The sequence below is a fragment of the Rhipicephalus microplus genome, chromosome 7, assembly GCF_043290135.1.
Source record: "Rhipicephalus microplus isolate Deutch F79 chromosome 7, USDA_Rmic, whole genome shotgun sequence".
Lineage (NCBI taxonomy): Eukaryota > Metazoa > Arthropoda > Arachnida > Ixodida > Ixodidae > Rhipicephalus > Rhipicephalus microplus.
This window is the reverse complement of record NC_134706.1, coordinates 15,624,768-15,637,755: the sequence shown is the minus strand read 5'-3', so window position 1 is coordinate 15,637,755 and position 12,988 is coordinate 15,624,768. Positions and strand designations below refer to the sequence as shown.

The window sequence follows — 12,988 nt, the reverse complement described above, 5'->3', positions numbered from 1 at the left end:
GTGCTTTTGCAAATGCAAGTAATTGCTTGCGCGCATATTGAACGGGGCGGGAAAAGTCCTCCCCGATGCTGTAGTTAGTGTTCTTCAGTTTCCTGCCGTTTGATAAAAGTGCATCTCTGGTTTTGTATGATAAAAATTTCACAATTATGGGACGATTTCGGTTTAGTGAATGAATACCGAGACGATGTGCGCGTTCTATGTCGTTAGGCTGCACTGTTAGTCCAAGGTTATTGTTGCAGATATCGATTATCATTTTTTCAGATTCAGCCCACGTTTCATTCCTAGTGGGGTCAGGGATGCCGTAGAATAGAAGGTTATTCCGGCGCGACCTGTTTTCAGCGTCATCCAGGGAAGTTTCTAGCGATGCACTACCAAGACTGCGGCTGCTCCGCGTATTTTGAGGGTAGCATTGTCGTAGCCATGGCGTGGCGAACAAATTGTCAGAGAGATTCCAGAGGCAGATGCAATTCAGAGGCTGGGGGACAAATGTGTAAGCAGGCCTTCCATTTCCCTCTCAATTAAGGAAATAAGCTACGGAGCCTGCCTTTTTAATATTTTTAATCCGTGTTTTACACTGTTCTTGTAATCGAATTTGGATCTTAAACGCGCACGAAAGTTGCAGGTGGAGATGTCTGTAGTAAGACCGGTGGTGTCTATGAAATTTGTGTACAGGATCGTTTATTCAGGTTGATTTGACCTGCGTATAACTTAAAGACGATAATGTTAGATTCGTGTAATGTATTTAGCTCGATGTGTTCATCTCGTCTCAGGATTATCCGACATTGCATTGAGTCTCTTAAAAAAGTCCAATATAACGTTAATGTAAGACACGATCCGATTCCGGAAATGTAACTGTAACGAGATTTTCTTTTTTTGCGTTTAGGGAACTTGTAACTGGAACTCGTTCTAAAATTGAGAAGGAAAGAGAAACGAGCTTGCGTTCCTGTTTTAGAGGAACGTTCACATCACTGACGCATACGCATTAAAGCGGTCGGGTCGGTGCATACGATGTTTCACAGTCTTATCAGTTATTACTCCACTTCGTCATATGTAAAAAAAGAAAATATCAGCTTAAAAAGTACGAGATGGCAGCACTCGAATGTCTTAAGGAAAACAGTCTATATAGTGTGCGCGCCATATCCTGTCAAAATGAAACAAGTGCCGCACTACCACATATAGTTGGTCCTGTGAGCCCTGCTACCGCATAAAGTTTTCGCACTCGGAGAGTGACGGAATAGTCTATATGCGCCTCAGCAGCTCGGGTACTCATGACTTGAGCACAACTGTCACGCATGACGTCAGTGCTAGAGCAACACGTCTCTGTCGACCCTGGCTCAAGCTGTAATGAAGCTGGGAAGAAGAGTAAGAAGGAAAGATATAGAGAGCAAGAGAGAACCGCGATGCGCCACTGCGTAGATTACTCCTTGTTATCCAGCCCCGCCCTACCGACTCAGCGTGCACTGACGGACAGGGGCCAGGAGCTGACATACGGGTCCTACAACTAGGGAACCACACGTCCTGTGCCTGCGCGTACTACCGACAATGTTGGGCCCAATAAATGTTGATTCATCATCATCATGCTCCTGCCAGTGACGCGGTCTAAGCTACTGACACAGACAAAAAAAATATTAATACTATATAGTTGGCATAAATAAAAATATCAATAAGGAAGCGGATATTTCAATGAAGTTCTTCGTAACATACGAAGAAGGACGCTCTTCTTGCAATGGGGGTTATTTAAAAAAAATAAAAATGGTTTCATTCAAATTAATTACAAATTCGTACTGGCATGGGTAGCAAAGAACGCATTACACCTGATAATCCAACTCGTGAAGTGGCCGACAACTTTAACGATTACTTTACTAATATTGGTCTCAGCCTTGCGAGGAAGTTCCCTACTCATATGCAGAATTTAAATGCACCCTGTACTGTTACCAATAATTTTGATTTATGTGATGTAACTGAGGATGACATCCGACAAGTAATTAATAAGTTACCAGGGAACAAGGCAGCTGGACATGACGCCATATCATCAAGGATTTTAAAGGAGAATATTGATGTATTGTGTGGTCCCTTATGCCATATATTTAATCATGCATTTTCCTCTAAAACTTATCCTAGTATACTTAAGACCGCCAAAGTAATACCAGTGTACAAATCTGGTGATCGGAATCTTCCGGACAGCTACAGACCAATATCTGTTCTGAGTAGTATTAACACTACGCTTGAAAAACTAATTTCGTCGCAATTAAGGCGCTTCCTGGGTGAACAAAATGTACTTTGTCCCCAGCAACACGGCTTTGTTGCAAACAGGTCCACTTCAACTGCTGTTTCGATGCTTACGCAATATATTAATTCCGCGCTACATGAAAACAACATAGCAATAGCAGTATTTTTAGACATACGAAAGGCATTTGATGCTATTAGTCATTCCATTTTACTGGAAAAAATGCATTCTTATGGGATAAAAGGTAACTCGCTTGATTTTTTTTCTAGTTATCTATCGGCACGCAAACAAAAGGTAGTCATTGGTGACATCAAATCATCCTACGGTTATATTAAATGCGGGGTGCCACAGGGTTCAGTTTTGGGCCCTATATTGTTCTCTCTTTATATTAATGATGTCCCGCGATCCCTACAAAGGTCAAGGACACTGATGTACGCGGACGACACTGTTTTAGTTTTCACAGGACACTCCTTAGCAGATTTACAAAATGACGCGATGACCGATTTATCGAACATTTCGGAATGGTTTGCCAGGAATCAGCTGACTGTTAACTGTACTAAAACAAAGTATATGGTGTTTCACTCTCGTAGGAAACATATTGACGCTGAATCTCTTAACCTAACAATAAACAACACTCCTATTCAACAAGTTCCTTGTTTTAAATATTTAGGCGTCACTTTTGATGAACACTTACACTGGCATGAGCAAGTACAAAGTGTGTGCGCAAAGCTAGCCTATGGCTGCTATTCTCTAATAAAAGCTCGCCAATATTTTCCACAAGCTATACTCCGCACACTCTACTTTTCATTGTGTCATTGTCACATAGGTTACTGTCTGGAATCGTGGGGTTTGACGTACAACAGTTATCTAAAAACTCTTGAACGACTTCAAAAACGTACACTGAAAATCATAAGCCAAGGTGAATCAGTAAGTAATATTTTCCAATCACAACGCATTCTCTCGGTTCCGATGTTGCGTGACTACAAAATTGCTGTTTCAGTAAATAACATAATTAATAGAAATTCACCTTTGCCTGCTGATCTTTTTTCAATTCCTAAACGCAATACGCGACATGCTTCGAATGGTAATTTCAATCTGCCCAAATGTTTTAATGTTTACGGAGAAAGACTGATACAGTTTAGTGGAACAAAAATATGGAACACGGTCCCCCTAGAGATTAAAACGGCACGTAATTTCAGCATGGCATGTAAATCATTTTTTCTGTGGAGTCAAGACATGTAAGCATGTGTGTGTGATTCGATTTTCATTGTATTTTTTTAATAAGTGCCTATGTATAGAAACTAGCTGCAAGCTAATAAGTATGCATATCTGCAAGAAAAAATGTATTACTGTGTTGTTGTTGTTACCTCAGAGCTGACCTGTACACTTTTTTATGTTGCACATTGTATTGGACCGTCCACTAGCCACTTTAGGCTATCGGTCCAAATAATCCCTGTAATTGCATATATCTATTTATGAAAAATAAAGCTTCATTGATTGATTGATTGAAAAAAAATCAGATAATCTTTCAAAGGAAATTAAAAAAAAATAAACGAGTATGAGCTGCCAATGTTGGGTAATAATAATAATAATAATAATAATAATAATAATAATAATAATAATAATAATAATAATAATAATAATAATAATAATAATAATAATAATAATAATAATAATAATAATAATAATAATAATCTTTATTGTCATCTTGAGTTGTACAAAACAAATAATAGGCCTGTCAAAGCCACACGGTGGCTTAGAGGACTTGGCCCGGCGCATCGGCAAACGAGAAATGACATATATATTGAAAAGCTTTTCATGTAAACAATCAGAGAAAGAATACATGTAACTCATTTACGCTACATGTAAACACAATAACAATCGAGAATCAAATTAGCGGAAGCAATACTACCTAAACAGCAGAAACTTGAAGACAAGCAAATAATAATAATAATAATAATAATAATAATAATAATAATAATAATAATAATAATAATAATAATAATAATAATAATAATAGCCATTCGAATAGTCAATTGCTCCGTTGGTAGCTTACATGGAAAACAGCGACGCCTAAACTTTAGTACCGGAAACAGGCACAACTATTTTTAACGCGATAGCGTTAAAGAGCTCGTGTCACAGAAAACCCGCCACCGGCGTCGGCCCCGTTGGTTGTGAGCGAAAAATTGTCTCTGCGTCTGTGACCGAAAAATCAAGTTACCGAGATAGCCGCGGGAGGCCGCTACTTGTCTACGCGTACGCGCGCGATCACACAGACAAAGCCGCGCATTCGAAGAAAAAAAAAAGTGCTCCAGGTCACGAGGCGCGGTAGTTTCTTTGCCCTGCCACCAGTGGTAGTATATAGGTGTTTTGTGCTGCCACCACTCCCTGCTTAGCTTCCAGCGCTTTCGTCGGGACGAGAGAAGAGATAATGCAATTGCAGCATGCGACAAACCTCTGTAACTCCACTCGCACTGGACGGATTCTTAAAATTTTTGCGGCGTTGAATTCGTGAGGCAATAAGCTCTTCTAGTGAATTCATTCCGTGGTAACTTGAAAAAAGGGTTTCAGGGCCCCATTAACGCATTTTGTGTGACAGGCGTCACGACAAAAATGAGCCTATTCGGCGATAATAGCGCGCGCTGGTCCAATCCATTGTGTGCGTGTTCGTGTGCGCCTCTAAAGCCAATTTCAGGTGCCCTAGAGTAGAGTCCCTTTATGTGCTCCCTAGGGAGAGGTACCACATACAGCAATCATAATACATAGCTTGTGTAAGCGCTAGCTGGTATAGCTTCGCTGAATTACACGGCACGAGAAGGTGGAGTCTCCCTGATGATGTCAGTGAGGAGAATACGGCCATTGGTTCAGGCGGCACGGAAAGGCGGAGTCAGCGACCTTCTCCTTCACGACGTCAGCGAAGAGCATACGGCCATTGGTCCGGGCTTGTGTAGGTCCACCCTCAAGGAGGATATTCCGCGAAGTCCTGAAGTTGTATCCGACCGTACGTACATGCCGGCTTCTTACAAAACTGAGAGGTAATAAAAACCAACCAACCAACAACAACAACACAAAAAAAACACGCCCAAGCAGGGGCTCGAACCCTGGACCGTTAGGTTAAAAGCCTAACGCTCTACCGACTGAGCTACCCGGGCAACGAGAAGCACCGTCATTATGCCATAAGAAACAAAAAAAGGGGGGGGGGAGCTCCCTCCCCTCCCCCTTTTTTTGTTTCTGTCTTTTGCCCCCTTGCAAGAGACAGAAATGAATTTTCAATTTTTATTTATACGAGAAAAAATATATGAATGTAGGTTATGTTAGATCCAGAAGATGATATCCCGACATCATGGTAGTAATGCCCAAGTAACGCACAAAAATTTAAAAAATTATGAAAAGAGTAGAAGAAGGAAAGCTAATCAGAACTGTACATAATATAGAGCGTATACCACTTCTGCACGATCGATGTTCATGGCATAGTTCATACAGCGTGCTCGCGGATATCGAGGATAGAACCCGCACAGATAATTTTTATGCACTTACATCTTCACTATATCTGGTAAGGAGCGGCAAGAAAGGGACGGCTGATTACATTTGCGTCCGTTAAAAGATTACAAAGACTGCTCATCAGGATATGTGGCCACCTCTCCCAGTCCCCACCGTCATCTTTCATCCCTCTTTCTTTCCCTTCCCTTATCCTCTGTGTGGAACAGGGAGGTTATAGTATAACAACCTTGGTGTAGAATCGCAAACCTGCGATAGAGTAGTGGAGCAGGTGGGTCCTCTCTGGCGTTCTGTGTAGATTAGCAGGCTAGAACGCACTAGCTCAAGCCGACCCATTCTGCATGCCTTCTGATAAATTATCTCTCTAGGATGTGGCCACGGTCCAAGCACTTTGCCAACGGTAAGTGGTCGTCTGTCGGGGCGGCTCGATCATTTTGAGCATGTTTAAAAACCATCGATCCTTTTTCTTTTTTTTTTGGCAGCGCCCATGCCGCGTGATGAATAGTGTCTGGTTTTTTAAAAAAATACGAAATATAACCACGTTCTCAGACAGTTAAAGAAATAAGAATGATTCAGAGAACGTATTTTAGCAGGCACTCTCTTGAAATGGTAATTTTTCGTCCTGTATGTCAAGGCAAAGAAAAAAAAAAGATGAGGGTGGGGATGGGGCATGGGTCTGGTGTGTCACCACCTGCCTGTGCACAAAGAGATTACCCTGTTAGCCTATTGTTATTCTTTACGGCTACGAGACTACCTGAATGCCTGACTTAGCACACTTGATGATCCTGCCGCCCGGTTCTTGGCCGATCGCTTTTTGTGGGCGAGTGCCAGCAAAGCTGAAGGTTCATCGTCATCATCATCATCACCTGCCTGTGCGCCACGAAACAGCAGGTTACAGAACACATATTAAAAGACGGGCGATAACTGTACAGAAGACCAGGTATATACATGGTACGCAAACAAAAGACACTACAAAGAGCCCCGGCGAAAACTTTCACACCACTGAAACGGCACCGCAAGGTAAGACGAAAGCACGATAAAGGAACACGAAACACAAGCGCCGACGCTCAACTCAAGTTTTGTGGACATGCACAAAACGAACATATACAAACACGCGGCTTCATACAGATAACAAACCCGTACACGAACGTAGACAACCGTTGTGAGCAACCAATAAAAATACACAGCACAACTATATCTCTACCCGTGCGAGTACAATATTTCTGTATCATGCAAGGCTACAGACGAGAAGCTGATGCATGATTCGTTTTATTTTCGTATGTGTCAAGCTTCCATAATATATCGAATTGTCTGGCTATGATGCCGTGACGGTATTCTGGTTTCACTGAACTGGGGTTCACGTCCACACTGCCTACAATGCACAGCCATAGGCGATAAGTCATCGCTACGAGCACCCGGTTTATGCTCTCCTATCCTAAGATTAACAAATTTTCCAGCTGTCAGTCCTTCTAAGTAAACGTTCAAACCATATTAGCGGCTTCGAATTTTTTCCACCACGAAATCGCTCTCTTTTTGTATTTAGCATTCCTTTTTTTTTTCCTATCTTTGTGTCATTTTCTCTCTCCCTCTCTTTTACTCGTTATCTCGCCCATCGGAGTTATTGCATCGCTCGTCAGAGAAATGGACGCACGTGTTCTGGGAGTGAAGCAGAAGACAAAGAAGACAAAGTGAGAGTGTCCAATAGTTATGCAATCATACGAGTTGCGAAACTCCCCATAGGCTCCAAGTATCAGAATCGGGTCACGTCGTTGCCCCCTCCCCCTACTGTCGGGAGCGAACAGATCGTCGCGCCACCTGTTGATCCGTACACCCACTATTAAATGCAATTATTTCTGGTTTGAGTTGCCACTCCCAGGTGGCGCGAACGTCACCTAACTTCCGATGGCGATGCAAGCAGTAAAAATGAAAATAGAAACATGGGCCGAACATAACGATATTTTGGGAGAACTTCAGAACGGATTTCGAGTCGACAGGCGGTTAGACGATAACCTGTTTGTTCTCACTCAGTGTATAGAAATATCTAAAATAGAGAATAGGCCCTTGTACGTGGCTTTTCTAGACATCACTGGGGCATACGACAACGTTAATCAGGAAATTTTGTGGGATATATTGAAAGGAATGGGCATGGGCGACGACTGTATACAGCTTTTGAGGGAGATATACCGAGAAAATACAGTTTGCATAGAGTGGGAAGGAATGCGTAGCAAAGAGAACGTTGAGGTTAGCAGGGGTCTGAGACAGGGATGTCCTTTGTCCCCGCTGTTATTCATGCTGTACATGGTGAGTATGGAAAAAGCGCTAGAAGGTAGCAACATTGGTTTTAATCTGTCACACAAACAGGGCGGCATGATGATTGAGCAGAAGCTTCCAGGTTTATTTTATGCGGACGATATCGTCTTATTTGCGGACAGTCGAGATGATATACAGCAGCTGGCGAATATATGCGGAAGGGAAGGTGAAGCTCTTGGACTAGGATTCAGTGTAACGAAGTGTGGATTGATGGTATTCAATGATCCCTAAGATCAGACGGTGTCCATACAAGGCCAAGAAATACCGAGGGTAAGTGAATACAAGTACCTTGGAGTATGGGTAAATGAGAGTGATAGATACATGGAGGTACAGGAAAAAGCCTCGGCAGCAAAAGGAAAGAGGAATGCGGCAATAATGAAGCACAGAGCGTTGTGGGGATACAATAGGTATGAGGTGCTTCGAGGTCTGTGGAAGGGTGTAATGGTTCCAGGGCTTACTTTTGGGAACTCAGTGGTGTGCATGAGGGCAGAGGTGCAATCGGGAATGGATGTAAATCAAAGGACTGTGGGACGCCTCGCGTTGGGTGCTCACGGGAAGACGACAAACGAGGCTGTAAAGGGCGATATGGGGTGGGCAGGTTTTGAGGCGAGGGAAGCGCAGAGCAAAATAAGGTTCGAAGAAAGGCTAAGAAATATGAAGGAGAGTAGATGGGCAGAGAAGGTGTTCCGTTATTTGTATAGGAAGAGCGTGGACACACAGTGGAGAAAAAGAACTAGAAGACTCACTAGTAAGTATACGGCTGGTATTGTAAGCCATATGTCAACAAAGAGCGTTAAGGGAAAAGTCAGGGAGGCGGAGAGGATTTACTGGATGGCAGCTATGGAGAAAAACCGGCTTTGAGTAACTACCGAAAGGGCAAAAATGAAATAAGGAGGGAGGCATTTTACGATAATTCAAGGGGAAGCGCTTTACTGTTTGAAGCGAGATCGAGTTGCCTTAGAACGCGTAGTTATAAAGCAAGATTCAGTAAAGAAGAAGAACAATGCACATGCTGCGGGAAAGATAAGGAAACGGCGGAGCATGTTCTGATTGAATGTGGAGATATCCACCCAGGTGTACGTTTGGGCACGAGCCTACAAGAAGCCTTGGGTTTTAGGGACAACAATGGAAAGCTGAACACACCCGCGATTGAAATAAGTAAGAGACGGTTAGAGTATTGGTGGCAGAAAATTAGAGAGAAAGGACAAAAATAAATATTGGAAAAATAAAATATGGACAGTGTGCCGTAAATGGCAGAGAACTTAAGCTGAAAATTTACCTTTTTTTCCATTAAGATAGAATTTATCGAAGTAGAGGCATTAGGCCAACATAAAAAAAAGAAAAAAGTTTTTTTTTTTGTCGAGCCTGGTGGCATACTTGTCACCACCCCGTTATAAAGGGGACGCTCATAGCATCCATCCATCCATCCATCCATTCCAAAAGATTGGGCCAACTGCGTGTTCGTATTTTGGAACATAGTTTTGGAACTCGTATAATTGAATAATTCTGTCGTAGAGTTTCAATACGCTTCAACCCCAGGATTTCGGGGGAGGGGGGGCTTTATGGATGGATGGATGGATGGATATGGCTGTACCCATTAGATCGGGCGGTGGCTAGCGCCACCAAGCCGTAATACTTATTGAACCAAAAACTATATTTTTTTCCCCTTAAAAAGTGAGTTTGAGGATTCGTACTTTGCAGTGAAGGGTTCAATTTTCACTCGTGCTTTGACTTTAGCCACCAATCAGATAACCTCCTTCTAGTTAATTCTACCCGCTTAAAGTCTGTTTTGTTCTCACTGTTTCTAAACCCCAGTGCTTTGAAAAACTCTGTGCCATCAACCTGAACCACAGGGTGAAGCCCTATACAGAACATTATCAAGTGTTCGGCAGTTTCTTCTTCCTCTCCACACGCACTGCATACTGTGTCTACCCCTTCGTATTTGACCCGATATGTCTTGGTTCGCAGTACTCCCGTCCTGGCCTCAAACAGTAGAGAACTACCCCGAGTATTATCATAGATCCTTTCCTTGGCAATTTCCTGCTTAAAAGTTCGATAGATCTCTAGTGCGGACTTTTTAATCATGCCCATTCTCCACATGTCAGTCTCCGTTTCCTTCACTTTCTTCTTAACCGATAGTTCTTTTTGGTTTGGCCACCTGCTGTTTTGTAAGTATTTACCAGTCAACTTCCTGGTTCGCTTCCTCCATTTTGTATCGACATTCTTTATGTGCAAGTAGCTGAAAACCTTCCTAGCCCAACGCTCCTCCCCCATTTCTCTCAATCGCTTCACAAATTTTATCTTGCTGCTAGCCTCCTTGCCCTCAAATGATGTCCATCCCATATCACCTTGTACTCCCTGATTCGGTGTATTCCCGTGAGCTCCTAAAGCAAGCCTACCTATTCCACGTTGTTTCATTTCTAATCTTGCTTGAACTTCCGATCTCATGCACAAGACCGCATTGCTGAACGTCAGCCCAGAAACCATGACCCCTTTCCATATTCCTCTCACAACATCATACCTATTGTAATTCCACAGTGCCCTATTTTTCATCACTGCTGCATTCCTGTTACCTTTAGTCGTCACGTATATTTCGTGTTCTCTGAGGTACTCGGTCCCATTGCTTATCCATACACCCAGATATTTGTATTTATCTGCTATCTCTAGCGTGACCTCCTGTATTCTAAGCTCACTACCTTCATTGTCATTGAAAATCATGACTGCTGATTTTTCCTTACTGAATCTAAAATCTAACCTATCTCCCTCATTACCGCAGATGTCCACCAATCTGTGCAAATCTTCCTTGTTGTTGGCCATTAGCACTATTTCATCTGCGTACATTAATGCTGGTAGTGCCTGCTCAATAAGTTTTCCTTGTTTCACTAAAGAGACGTTGAAGCCCAGTCCACTTCCCTCTAATTTTGCCTCTAATCCTTGTAGGTACATCATGAATAATAAGGGTGACAGGGGGCACCCCTGCCTAAGCCCCCGTTTTACCTCTGCAGGCTTGGATACCTGTTTTTCCCACTTTATAACTACCTTGTTACCTTTATAGATACCCTTTAAAAGATTAGTGACTACATGTTCCACGTCTAGTGTGTCTAGTATGCCCCACAAGTCCTCTTGAACCACGCTATCGTACGCTCCCTTGATATCCAAAAATGCTAGCCACAGGGGCCTGTGTTCCTTTTCTGCTATTTCGATGCACTACGTCAGTGAGAACAGATTGTCTTCCAACCTCCTGTGTTTCCGAAACCCATTCTGCAGTTCCCCCAGCACCCCCTCATCCTCTATCCATGCCTGCAGTCTTTCCTTTATAATCTGCATCGCCAGCCTGTAGACCACTGATGTCACTGTTATAGGACGGTAGTTGTTTATGTCAGCTTTGTCCCCCTTTCCTTTATAGATCATGCTCATCCTGCTAAGTTTCCATCCATCGGGAACTTCACCATCGATTATTATTTTGCTCACTGCGTCTCTCATAGCCTGCTTAGACTTCGGACCTAATGTCTTTATCAGCCTAATTACAATGCCATCTGGGCCTGTTGATGTACTACTAGGAACCCTTTTCTCAGCCCTTTCCCACTCTCCTTGTGAAAATGGAGCCATTGCACCACTTGATTCGTCCTTGTCTATTGTGGTGCATAAAGTACTTCTTTGTTGAAATTTTTCTGTCACCCTTGTTCTTATATATTCAATAATTTCGTCCCCTTCTAGCCTAGCACCTTGAGCTGTAGTTGTAAATCTCTGCTCTAGGCTCGTCTCATTTCTTAGGGAGTTTAGATGGTTCCGAAATTTCGCAGCTGCCTTTCTATCTTTTTTATGTACTTTTGCCAGCCACTGAGCTCCCTTTCTTCTAATCTTTTCATTGATCAGAAGGGATGCATCCCTTCTACAGCTTGGAAAAGTTTCCCATTTTCTTTCAACATCATCTGTCGGTTCACCCCGCTGCTTACCATGTCTGTGTTCACTAGAGGCTTCCTGACGTTTTGCCATGGCTCTCTTAACTTCCTCATTCCACCAACTTTTGGGTTTGTGTCTTCTTTTCCTGGGTGACTTGTCACGCGTCTTAGCAAGCTCTAGGTCAAAGAGTCTAATTAGATTCGTTTATGTCCACACTGTTTTATTATCTTCCGTGATTACTTTCTCAATTTGTTTAGTGGCTATTTCAATTTGCCTTTCTAGATGAAAATTTTCCTGTAGTTGCTCATCTTGTCTCCTTCCCACTTTCACTACTCTTCCAAAGCTTAGCTTGATACGTTTGTGATCACTACCCAGACTTCTGAAGCCACCTTCATCTATGTGCATTCCCCTGAGCTTATTACACATCCTATGAGACATAAGTGCATAATCTATCGTCGACTGCAGCCTTCCTACCTCCCATGTTATTTGCCCTTCACACTTCTCGGTACTGTTGCAAATGATCAAATCAAGCCTTTCACACATATCCATGATCATTTTGCCTGTCGGGTCGGTATACCCATCTATATCTTCTATGTGCGCATTCATGTCTCCTAGTATAATTATCTCGCACTCTCTTCTTAACTCCTGAATGTCCTTTGATATACACTCTACCATTGCCTGGTTTTCCTCTCTGGTCTTTGCTCCCGTCCACAAGTACACGAAACCAAGGAGTGTGATTTGACCTGCCACTTTCCCTTTTAGCCATAAATGTTCCTTGCACTCCTGCTTGACCCTGTGCCAGTATGTACTTTTATGTGTACAGGAACATGTGTACTTGACGCCATCTTTCGGCGGCTACAACAACCTGCCATGGCTGAATGGGAAATAGGCGAAAAAAAAATTCATACCTTTTGAAATAAGCTATCATCATCATCATCCTGAGTACGTCCACTGCAGGACAAAGACCTCTCCCATGTTCCGCCAGTTAACCCGGTCCTGTGCTTGCTGCTGCCAATTTATACCTGCAAACTTCTTAACCTCACCTGCCCA

General features: G+C 42.8%; 1 non-coding gene across 1 annotated transcript; it reads right to left on the bottom strand.

Moving 5' to 3' along the window:
- Window positions 1-5,306: 5,306 nt before the first annotated feature.
- On the bottom strand, window positions 5,307-5,379 carry TRNAK-UUU (transfer RNA lysine (anticodon UUU)). The gene has a single exon. It is a non-coding gene; the product is annotated as a tRNA-Lys (tRNA).
- Window positions 5,380-12,988: the final 7,609 nt, after the last annotated feature.